General features: G+C 38.8%; 1 protein-coding gene across 2 annotated transcripts in view; it reads left to right on the top strand.

The window, feature by feature from the left end:
- Positions 1-13059, top strand: part of Spmip11 (sperm microtubule inner protein 11) — a 33840-nt gene that overhangs the window by 14062 nt on the left and 6719 nt on the right. The gene's annotated exons all lie outside the window — the stretch shown is intronic.

Below are 13059 nucleotides of genomic sequence, written 5' to 3' on the forward strand. Positions count from 1 at the left end.
TAAATTCAATATGGACTACAATTCAGCTGCAAAGGAGGAGTTCCTTGATTTGGGTATAGAATAAGAATCCCTAAGAAGAGATCTTTTAGACAAAATTTCATTCAGGAAATGTTTCCAGAATTGAGTGTTAAAGCACGACTGAAGTTTGCTAAGTAAACAAGGCATATAATACAGAAAAAGGAACAGAGACTTAGGGAGAGCCATATTAGGTGAAACCCAAGTGCTTGGATGTAGGTAAAAGGTAAAGTTGAGAAGGGTTGGGAGATAGACTTTGAAAACTAGGCAGGGTCTGATAACTGAGGGTCCTGTTGATGTTGACTGTGCTAAGCATTTAACTTTATAGGAAATTATTGAGCTGTTAGTAGTGAGTAAATATTTGATCTGTATTATATTCAGAATGCCTAGCTATACTTCATACACAATAGAATTTTAAGAAATATTTGTAGACTGATTGAATGAGTAAATAAGTTTGAATGATGAAACAACAAAGTTAGAGCTGGGCATTGTGGTATATGCCTATAACCCCAGCACTCAAGAGTCTGAGTTTTTGTGGTAACAGTACTTGGTCTTTTTACAAATGGAAAGGAGACCAAGAGATAGAGGGAGGTGGGCAGGGAGGGTAGAGAATGGAATGAGAAAAGAATTAAGATATGTTATATACATATACCAACTCCCCACAATGAGTATAATCATTATGTACTGCAAACATACTGTATTAATAAAAATAAAAACTATTTTTAAAAAAACAGTATTGGGGATTGAACCCAGAAGCACTTTACCATGAAGCTACATCACTAACCCTTTTTTTTTTTAACTTTTACTTTTTTGTTTTTTGAGACAAGGTCTTAATATCTAGTTCTGGCTGGCCTAGAATTCACAATAATGCTCCTGCCTCAGATTCCCAAGTGCTGGGATTACAGGCATGTCCCACCACACTCAGCTTTGAGTGTTCTTATAAACCAGCAAACTTTCCTCACAGCAGATGATCAGGGAGAGAGATAAGATGACCCCTCACAAACACATACCTATCATTCTAGGAATTAAACTAGGGCCCCTTACCTCTGAGCTACATCCTCAGCCCCTTTTGAGACTAGGTCTTAGTAATTTGACCAGGCTGGGCTTGAATTTGTCATCCTCAAGTTCCCAGAGTGTTGGGATTATATGATGCCTGGCTATTTCTACCTTTTCTATTGGTGCTGTAGTTTGGGTTCTACATGTCCTCCAAAAGCCCGTGTGTTAAAGATTTAGCCCACAAGGTGGCACTATTGGGAGGTGATGGACCTTTTAGCCGGGTAGGGCCTAACCAGAGGGGTCTCTGGTCCATGGAGGGTGGTGTATGATCTTTATCCCTTCCTCTTCCTTTTTTGCTCCCTGGCCATGAAGTAAGCAGTTTTGCTCTGCCACACATCTCTGCCATGATATGCTTCCTTTTATTTTGGTTATTATAGCGAAGTGTCTCCTTATCTAAGAGATTATGTTCCAACACCCCCAGTGGAGGCCTGAAACCATGTAGTATCAAACTGTTTTTTTCTATACATCCATACACTTTACCTATGATAAAGTTTATTTTGTAAATAAATAATGACTAAACATGATTAACAATGACTAAAAAAGTTACAATAATGACTAAACCAGGGTGGCACATGTCTATAAGCCCAGCTGAGGCAAGAGGATGCTAAATTCTAGCCCTAATTTATCGATTTAGTAAGACATTCTCTCAAAATAAAATAATAAAGGACTGCAGATATAGCTTAGTGCAAAGGCCCTGGACTCAATCACCAATATTGCTAAAAATAATAACTAGTAAAATAGAATGATTATAACATAGTATAAAGCTAACTTTTTCTGGCACTTTGCATGTGTAGTATGCCACAAATAAATGAAACTGCAGAATAAAGCAAAATCAAAGATAAGGATTTGTTTTAATTTCCAAGGGCTATTTTTTATACCTCTGATTTGTTTTCTTGTTTTCTGACACTGGGTCTTGTTATGTAGGCTAGGCCGGCCTCGAACTCACAGCAGTCCTCCTGCTTCAGCTTCCCAAGTGCTGAGATTATAGGAGTGCACCACCATACCGGCGCCTCTTGTTTTTCTTTTTTCATTTTTTTTCCTCTTTTCTCCATGGATATTATACTTTATTTGAAATTGTCTTTCTTGAATTAGTTCTGCTTTCTCTGAGAACTTTTTCCTATGAGTTTATTTTGGTCTTTATTTTTCTCCCTGATTAGTGTCCTCAAATAACTGGTGATCCTTGCCCTTCCATTCTAATTTAAGGACAACTATAACAACAAGAACAAAAAGCCAACTAAAAGCCTATAGGAAAATTTGTCCATTGTGGGTTTTACTGGATCTTTTGGTCTTTACAGTTTCTCCAGGGGAGTATCCTATAACTTCTGGATATATGTTTGTCTCTCAGGACACTTAAGACCAGGGCAGGAGAAGGAGTTCCGAGAACCTCACTTCTACAGATACTGACTTTATTTAAACATCATCTTTTCAGTCTAGTACCATATGCCATCCCTCCAATAAATCCTATCCAGGTACAGTGCCTCCAAGGTTTAGTTCCACCAGAAAAATTTTCATTTATTTATATAAATGAAATAGGGTGGTTTGTCTGGTTGTTCTAAATGCCCTGTAGACAGATTTTCAGTAACCACCTTCCTCAGACCTGTTAATTACTCCTATCTTCTGTGGTACTTACTACATTCTGAGTCATTCATATGAATTAGCTCAATTCTAGATGTCTCCCACTACAGATCTCAGGTAAACCTGTATTTGTTAGGTTAGTTGTCATTCTTGTATCCACGTTCCATTTTCCAGAAGATATTTCTTACTAAAATATCTCAATTCTATTTTATCTTTTGTCCCTGAAGGTTCATGCTATTGTGATAAATGATGACATCATTTTAGCAAATTAGAGAGGGAATAGAAACTAATATGGTTAACCCCCCACTTTTTTAAATTACAGAAAAATTTTAAGAGTAACTCAAGGAAATTCTCTACATCCTTTACCCATAATAACCAATTGTTAGTGTTATAATTCTTTCTTCGCTTTGTTGCTTATCTATTTATCTAATACCTACTTTTCCCCAGTTCACAATATACTGGTCATATTATATCATTTACTCCTAAATATTTTCATTTGCATTTCCTAAGAAAAACAACCCATTATGGGCTGGGGGGTTTAGCTCAGTGGCATAAATGCCTGCCTAGCAAGCACAAGGTTATATTTGATCCCCAGTACCGAAAAAGAGAAAAAAGAAAAAAAAACCATAATACAAGAATTAATTTAGCAAATTTTAAAATTGGTGCGATGTTAATATCTAATTATCTAAATTCTTGTTCTGATTTTGCAAACTGTTCCACTGATATTCTTTGCAGCAAAAATTTCCTTCCAGGATCAAGGGTTGCATTAACGACTATGACTCTTTTTGACATTTTTGTTTTGTTTGGGTACTGGGAATTGAACTGATGACCTTGAGTTTGCTAGGCAGGTGCTTATGCCACTGAGCTATATCCCCAGACTCGCACAACTATGACTCTTTACTCTCCTTTAATTTGGAACAATTCCTTGATTCCTTTGTTTCATGACACTGACATTTTTGTTATGATACAGTCAGGATATTTTGTAGAATATTCCTTAATTTGAGCTTGTCTAATGTTGCTCCTGGTTGGATCTATTTAAGTATTTTTTGGAATAAGTGATATTGTATCCTCAGGCTGCCATATCAAGACGCTCATTATTGATGTTATTTTTATCCCCTATTGGTGATGTTAACCTTTGCTAGCTTTTTCCACAGTCAAGTTAACATTTTATTTCTGTAATTAATAATTATTTCTGGGATGATACTTTGAAAATGTATATAAATATCCCATTTTGTTTTGTTTTGTTGAGACAGGGTCTCACTACAAGTCCAGCCTGGCTTTGTACTCACCAGGTAGCCCAGACTGGCCTCAAAATAGTGGTGCTTCTCTTGCCTCAGCCTCACTAGTGCTGGGATTACAGGCATGTACCACCTCGCCTGGCTGCAGATTTCCTATTGTTCATCAAACTTTAATTAATTAGTTTTAACATCCCTTAGGGGTTTTATATGAATCAGTTGTTTTCATGATAGTTGTAAAATAGTGATTTTCTAACTATAGTCCATTTTAACTCAAAGTTTCCATCAGTGTTTTTAAATCATCTATCTTTACTGAATTTTTTCAAAATATTCAACTTAGTTTTTATAGAAACCAGTGACTTTTTTCACACACATTTTATTAGTTTAAATAATATTTCATAAAATTACAAATTTGCAGTTATAAAGTAAAACCAGAATAAATTGTTTGGAGAAAACAAGCAGACTTGGTTAGGTCATCTTAATTCTTAATTACTAATAAAAACTTAAATGCCTTGTTCTGAACCAACATACAGACTCCTAAATATTTACCAAATTCAATATGTGAGTCAGAAGGCACAATAGAGGAAAATGTCAGATCCCTTTCCAGATGCAATTTAGATTTTTAGCATTCCTTGAAATATCACCTAAAGTTAATAGTATATGAGAGAACTGACAAGCTATCCTAAAATTTGAATGGAAATGCAAGGAAATAAGAACAGCCATGGTAGGGCCAGGGGTATAGCTCAATGGCATAAGCAACTGCCTGGAAAGCACAAGGCCATGAGTTCAATTCCCAGTACCAAAACAAAAACAACAAAAAGAATAGCCATGATAAAGTTGAACAAAGACAATCCTCAGTTTAAAATATTCTACAAAGGTATAATAATCAAGATAGTATGATACTGGCATAAGAACTGATATACAAACCAGGCATGGGAGTGCACACCTGTAATCCTGGCACTGGGGAAGATGAGGCAGGAAGACTGCAGCAAGTTCAAGATCAGCCTGGATTACACAGTTCAAGGCTGCCTGGCATACATAGCAAGATCCTGTCTCACGAAGCAAAAAAAGACAAGAAAAAAGAATCGACATATAGGGCTGGGGATTTAGCTCAGCGGCATAAGCGCCTGCCTTGCAAGCAAGCAGTCGTGAGTTCAATCCCCGGTACCGATAAAAAGGAAAACGACAAAAAAAAAAAAAGAATATAGCCAGGCATGGTGGTGCATGCCTGTAATTCCAGCACGTGGGAGGCTGAGGCAAGAGGATTGTTGCAGGCTCGAAACTAGCCAGGGCTACAAAGTGAGCTCAAGGCCAGCATGTACTGCATAGTGAGACCCTGTTTTAAAAAGACAAAAAAAAAAAAAAAAAAGAATATATTGAAGACAGTCATCTACAATCAGATATATTCCAGGAATACAATGATGATTTTATATTAATACATTATACTGTGTGTCTAATATAGATATGTACAACCTCTGACTAGAAACTAAAATGACAATTGCTTTTTTTTCATTACTATGGATTGAACTCAGAGGCTCACACACACTAGACAAGGACTCTACCATTAAAATACATCCCTGCCCCTGGGTTATTCAGTTGGTTGAGTTGGTTTTTTTTTTTTTTTGTTTGTTTGTTTGTTTGTTTTTGTCTTTTTCTTTTTTATCGGTACCAGGGATCGAACTCACGACCGCCTGCTTGCAAGGAAGGTGCTTATGCCGCTGAGCTAAATCCCCAGCCCCAGTTGGTTGGTTTTTTGAGATAGGATCTCACCTTGTAGTTCAGGCTAGTATTGAACTCACTATATAGCCCAGGCTGGCCTCAAAATTGTAGTAATCCTCTTGCCTCAGCCTCCCAAATGCTGGAGTTGTGGGATCACAGACATGTACCACTACACCCAGCTTCCACCTCTTTTTAATTTTGAGACAAGATCTTACCAAGTTGTCTGGGCTGACCTTGAATTTAAGATCTTTCTGTTTCAGTCTCCTGTAGCATGAATTAAAGGCATATGCCACCATGCCTGGCTGAGAGTTGGTATTTTTAAAACACTTTGTTTTCTTTTCCATAGCAGAATTTGTTTGAGAAATTCACAAGTACAGGGGAATTACAAATAAAATATAGCATTCTCTTTGGTTTCTAGCAAACCCACATCTACTTTGCTTATGTCTCTTTTTCTTTCTTTCTTTCTTTCTTTCTTTCTTTCTTTCTTTCTTTCTTTCTTTCTTTCTTTCTTTTTCTTTCTTTCTTCCTTCCTTCCTTTCTTTCTTTCTTTCTTTCTTTCTTTCTTTCTTTCTTTCTTTCTTTTGTGGTCCTTTTTGAGACACAGTTTCACTATGCAGTTCAGATGGGTCTTGAACTCACTTTTTAGCCCAAGCTGGTCTTTAACTCAGAGCAATCCTCCTGCCTTAGCAGAAGTGCTGGGATTATAGGCATGCACAACCACACCAGGTTTGTCTCCTTTTCTCATCCTCAATTTTTTTTTTTTTTCTGAGACAGGATCTCATGTAGTGCAGGGTGGCCTAGAACTCAATGTAGCCAGGCTGGCCTAGAACTCATGGCTGTCCTCCTGTCTCAGCCTCCTGAGTGCTGGGATTATAGGCACCTATCACCATTCCTGGCTTGTTGTCTCAATTTTTATGTGTAAAAAATTCAGGGAACCCACAGTTACTGATTTGTTACTCATCCTTTAGTTCCACAAGCCAAACAATGTTGAAAGACTCTCATTTGTAACCCATTCTTATCTCCAGAATAATTCCTTGGATTCCTTGGCTCTCAGTTTCTGTCTAGCTGATTTCACCTTGTTTCTTTATTTACCCGCAGTTTTACTTTCTGCTATTTGAGGTACCTGCCATTAGCCAAAAATATTAAATAGAAAGTTCCAATAATAAACAATGCATATATTTTAAATTGTACACTGTTCTGAGCAGCATGATGAAATTTTGCACTGTCCTTCCTAAGACATGAGCAATCTGTCTGTTTAGCATATGTTTGCCATATATGTTACCACCTGTTAACCACTTAGTATCAGTCTTGGCTATCAGATCTGCTGTCAAGTATCAAGTATCACAGTGCTTGTGTTCAGGTAACTCAGTACATAGTAGCCTAATGCTACTTCGCAATGTCTGTGTCATCTACCTCACTTCATCTCGTCATGCAGGTATCATATCGTCTCATAGCATCACAAGAGTAAATATAGTACAAAAAGATATTTTGAGAGACAAACGACATTCATATAACTTTTAATCTTATAACTGTACTATTTTATTATTAGTTATTGTTAATTTCTGACTGTGCCTCATTTATTAAAGGTATTTATATTACAGGTATTATTATTACAGGTATTTATATACCAAAGAAAGCATAGCATATACAGGGTTAGGTACTGCCATGGTTCAAGTATTCATGGAGAATTTTGGAATATATTCTCCATAGATAAGGGAGACTACTATATATTCTTTAAAGACACTTTACTCTTTCCTGTCCACTGCCTCTAGCAAGTCAACCTGTTCCCATGCTCAAATCTTTGGCTCCTGGGAGAAGCCTTTAATAACAACTATAAAAATCAATTTATTAACATTTACCCTATTCATTCTTTGTTTGTGTATTTTGTCTTTTTGAGACAAGGTCTTGCTGTGCAGTTCAGGCTGGCCTTGAGCTCACTTTGTAGTCCAGGCTGGTCTTGAATTTGCAAGAATCCTCCTGCCTCAGCCTCCCGAGTGCTGGGATTACAGGTGTGTGCCACCATGCCCAGCTATATTCTTTTTTTTTTGCTATTTTTTTTGGTCTTTTTCGTTTTTATCGGTACCAGGGATCAAACTCACAACTGCCTGCTTGCAAGGCAGGCGCTTATGCCTCTGAGCTAAATCCCCAGCCCCCCCCCCAGCTATATTCTTAACACTTTTACTGTTGTGATATTTTTAAGTTATTCACAATCTTTCTTTAAAGGAAAATTTTACTTTGCTAGTACATGTGAGTGTATTAACATCCAATTAAAAAGGGCCCACTCAAGCTTTTCTTATAGTCATAAGGAAAACTCACAGAGGTAAGTCAACACATATAATCAATCATTCTGCCAACCCCTGCCTCTTCCTTTCCTTTTCCTCCTGCTTCTAAGCCAAACTAGAAAAACCAATGAGTGAAACAGGGTGTGGTGTGCATACTTTGGTCTTTCCTCAATTTCAGGGATTCTGTTTTATCAGGTACCCAAAGTTGTTCTGTTAGAACAATAACTCACAATAAACAAATTCACAGTATCCCAGTTTCCTCAGCTGTAAATGGAGATAATTTCTTTTGTTGTAGGCATAAAATGTATGTCATACATCTAAAACCTATCATAAAACTATACAACCGATAACTAGAGGAAAAGTCATAAACTATATGAAAGTTAACTACTTTTATATGGAACATATACCTTTGCTATGACTGGTTTATCTTTGCCCACTGCTTAGGACATACCTGCCAGGATAGCAAGCTATCCTAACTAATAACATATCCCTGAAAAGCAGTATTCTTAGCCAAAAGGTCCTAGAGAAAAAAAAATGCTGGCTAGCTTCAAAGCATATTTCCTCTAGGTCTTAAAAGTCAACTACAACTGCCCACATAGGAGCACTCCCAATCATCAGTTGGGGACTCTTATCCATCAGTTAGCAGATTTCAGTCCCTCCCAGACTCACTCTTCCCTCACATGGATTGCTCTGCAGGTTTGGCCTAGCTTCCAGTGTTTATTCAGGACCTTATGGCCTGGTCTCTTGAGTCTCTGGCTTTCCCTTCTGACCTGTCTAGAGGCACACATTCTTATATCTCTGTCTTTTCCTTTCTTCAGTCTGACTCTCTACCTGCTTTGAGCTCTGCTCTCCTCTCCACTTTTACCTTCATACACACACACTTCTCCTGGTCTAGGAGTATCTTGATTTTAATTTTAGACAGATTCCCTCCAATTGGCCTCTTTCTGAAACAACTCCTTTACCTTGTTATCTGAAGACCCTAGAGTAGGTGAGATCTTACCTAACACAAGGACACTGCCCACTGATAGTCTCACAGGTGAATGGTGATGGGTGGTGAGGAAGAGAGATAGAGATCATGCTGTTTTGGGGGAGTTGTTTTTGCTTTGTTTCTGCTAGTTGTTGAGACAAATGACCTTTTTTCCAGATATACTCCTGTAGCTGTAGACACACTGCTCAGTAACCATAGACTCACTGACCTCCACGCTGTGTATATCCAGATGGCTTTAGTCCTGTTTCCTGCAGTGCTAGTTATCATTTTCCTTTCCATAAGAATTTGCTAAGAAGTCCTCAGAGTTTCTTTCACTTCCAGTTCTAAATGAATTTTTTCAAAGAAAGGCTAAGCCTGAAGACTTTGGCAAAAACTTAACATATATTTCCTATATTCTCCTTTTCTGGTCCTGATCATGATTCTGATTCTGATCCTTCAGAGGAAACAACAGGTGGTTTTCCAATCCTAGCTGGGATATCTTCTCAATCTTCTAGGCCTCCTGGCCTCTCTGTGATGCCTGGTTGGTGACCTTCTTGTTAGGAGACAGCTGGAGATGCCACTTGTAGACTCCAGCAGAGGGCACTGAAGTTCTAGCTTTTCAAACAGGAGCATGAATGACACCATTCAGCCAAGAAAAGAACTGGCCAGTGCTTGAGCCCCTCTGCCTTCCCAAGTGGCTAGCCGTACTGAAGCTACAGAATTATATCTTGGAAACAATCTGTACTATATTGAAACTTCTACAGACCACTGTGCCCTATCTCTGTGAAACTGTAGTGGAAAATATTTATGCTATTCATAGCCATTCTGCCAAAGTCTAGGGAATGGACTGTAAGGTGATGATGTTTGTAGGCAGCAAACAGGCCACTTTTTCCAAAAAACACTCAGCCTTTTCTCAACTGATCTTCTCTCTGAGACTGCTTTAATATACTAGAGGATGGGGCTGGGGATTTAGCTCAGCGGCATTAGCACCTGCCTTGCAAGCAGATGGTCGTGAGTTCGATCCCTGGTACCGGTAAAAAAAAAAAAAGAGCAAACAAATATACTAGAGGTGTGACCCACAAATTCTTGTCTTCTCTGCTCTCACATTTGTTAGAACTCAGGGAGGCAGGTTTCCACATCTGTATTAAGTCAACAATGGCACATCCCTGACTCAGCTCTAGGCCATTCCAAGTGATCAGATATCCTTGACAGGACACCCATCAACTGTATACAGGGGAGCCCATCATGGGGTTAGTTCTGTTAGTTCAAGTTCTCGGTCTTTCCTGGAAGCCCTGATGAGGTTATTTTAGAAGGTAGTTTAGTATGGTAGGTAAAAGCCTGGACTCTGAAGCCAAACTTCTTGAGGTTTTTGTTTGCTTGTTTGGTTGGTTGGTTGGAGTTTTGGTTTGGTTTGGTTTTTTGGGGTTTTTTTTGTGTGTGATTTTTTGAAACAAGGTCTTGCTATGTAGCTTAGACTGGCCTCAAACTTGAGGTGATCTTCCTGCCTCAGCTTCCTGAGTACTGGGATTACAGATGTGTATCACCATGCTCAGCCTTCTTGGGTTAATTTAAATATGTCTCTGCCATATGCTTGTTATGTGACCATGGGCAAATAACCAAACTTCTCTGTGCCTCTAGCTCCTCTTTGTAAACTGTTAGTACTTACCTTGTACAGTTGTGCTAAGCACATTCATTAAGTATTTGCTATTTGTATTGTTATTATTGCTAGAAAATCCACCTCCTCCACTTTCTATCAGCGTCAAATTCTGATGCTGTGTCATGCCTTATTTACTCCCATTCTGAACAAGCACACCACTGAGATTATTTTTGGACATGCAGGCAAAGGAAATGTCCCCAAATGGAAAACATACCCTGGGGATTGGTCTGGTTTCCTGAGCTCATGGTTCTGTTCACTTTCTCTCAAAGCACTGATAATCTCATCAGGGAAGACAGTGCAAAGTATTCCTCTAAACATACTTCAGCCAATTCCTCCGAACATCTTAATGTTCTAACTAACTTCAGGAGACAATTAATGCCCAACATTTGTTACAGCCTCCTAAACATGAATCTTTTTTTGTGTATGTGTGCCAGGGATTGAACTCATGACCTTGCACTTGCAGGCAGGCGCTTATGCCCCCGGCCCTGACATGAATCATTTTAAAAATATATACCATAACGTTTTCTTTCAGGTTTTGTGTGAATTTCTAGTCAGGGTAGAATTATTCTTCATGTAGCAACATTAACTCAAAGACAACTGCAAGTAATGAGCATTGGATATTTGTACCACTGCGTCCCAATCTGGAATCAAATCTTCATCTAAAAGACTATTGGGAGCCATTGAGGTAGAGCCATTCTAAAAATTCTTCAGCCTAAAAACATAGGAATCAAGAACTTTCAATTCCAGTGGAACCATTGAGCCAAGCAGTGAGTCATTAAGAATCTGTGATCACTCGTAGGACACAGGGAGGCTATAGTACTGAAAACTTTGCACCATTAATTTAGATAAGTGAAAGATCCATTCAAGGGCAGGGAATTTAGTTCAGCGGCTCAAGCACTTGCCTTGAAAGTGCAAGGTTGTGAATTTGATCCCCAGGACCAAAAAAGAAAAGAAAGATCCATTCAAATATTGTCATCTCTACCTAGGATGTCCTCTGTTGTGCACTGCAGCATTAAATGTAATTTTATGCCGGGCGTGGTGGCTCATGCCTGTAATCTCAGCACTTGGGAGGCTGAGGTAGGAGGATCATTGCAAGTTCGAGACCAGCCTGGGCTACAAAGTGAGCTCAAGGCCAGCCTGAACTGCATAGCAAGACCCCATCTCAAAAAAAAAAAAAAAAAAAGTAATTTTATGGCAACTCCCAATTTATGTCCCAGTTTTAGAAAAATCTGCTCATGATACATCCTGTTTATCAGCAAAGACCAAAGTGGGCTGCTAAGTGATTAGTTAAAGAACATATTATACTACCTGCCAACAAGTTGATTGACTCGGGTTCCTTGCAAACAGGAGTTTGCTTTTAAAGAGCAGATTGTCCTACCTAGGACATTCCACAATGGTTATGGGATAATTGTTACCCCTCATGCCACCCTTTATCCCAGGTGCCTTCCAAACCCTGGCTCCTTATGAAAGCTATTAGTTACCAAGAATATCTCTCAGTTTGCCAAAAATGAGAGTAAGGTATATGCCAAATAAAAGAGGAAGGGATTCAAGTGGGTGATACTGTCCAGCACACCTGTAAGTATACATTCATGTGAGAAGCTGGGAGCCTGCTGCTTGGACACTTTGAACATCATCTTATGGTATTCTTACACTTAGTCAACCTGAGGCCTTGAAACTAAAGAGCTCTATTATCTATTACCTGAATCCAGACCAATAATTACTCTCAGTTTAGGTCTCAGTGCCCACAAGAAATAGGCTTTTGTTCTGTTCTTTTTCCTCAATCTGGAGCTGTTTGACCATGGACATTCTGCCACCTCCACCTTGTCCAAAGTTGAATGACCAATATTTTTTTTTCTTTTGTTTATTCTGTCTTTTTGAGACAGGTCTCACTATGCAGTTCAGGCTGGTCTTGAACTCACTTTGTAGCCCAGGCTGGCCTCAAATTCATAACCATCCTTTTGCCTCAGTCTCCCGAGTACTGGGATTACAGGCATGTGCTACCACGCTTGGCTCTTGAATGACCAACCTTAAGTGATAACTGGTCCCAGTAAGTAATCCCTCCTTGCTATAATATATGGTGAAGTACCAATGAATCCCCTGGTTCAGTCCAGAATTCCAGAACTCTATACTCAAATCAAGCCTTTAGTACTACTACCTCTCAGCTGTACAGGGAGGAGATTCAAATGTGCCCCATTCTATTCACATATAGAATGTTAAAGGAGATTTTTATTGGAGGGTAAAATAAAAAAAGGACAGAGATAAGTGAGTGTGGCCAACCTAGAAAGTGGTAAAAGGAGCTAGGAAAGAATTCTGGAACCAAAAGTAGCATTCCCACCTTCTATCAGATGAGTCAGCAATCCTCAACAATTTCTAAGGAGAATAGAAGACACTGATCTAGTTCCTAACAAGCACTAAAAAGCAAGCAAGATTAAAAATCGGAATAAGTGAGAAAGAGCCACTACTTGATGAATACAGCAGAGGCCCTGAAATATCAAATGCAGTGCTGGATTTCATATTGCAACAGAGACGGGCTAAAGGAGATAAGGCAAGGAG

Source organism: Cavia porcellus, unplaced genomic scaffold, assembly GCF_034190915.1.
Source record: "Cavia porcellus strain 051 isolate PalLab524CR breed Dunkin Hartley unplaced genomic scaffold, mCavPor4.1 scaffold_8, whole genome shotgun sequence".
Lineage (NCBI taxonomy): Eukaryota > Metazoa > Chordata > Mammalia > Rodentia > Caviidae > Cavia > Cavia porcellus.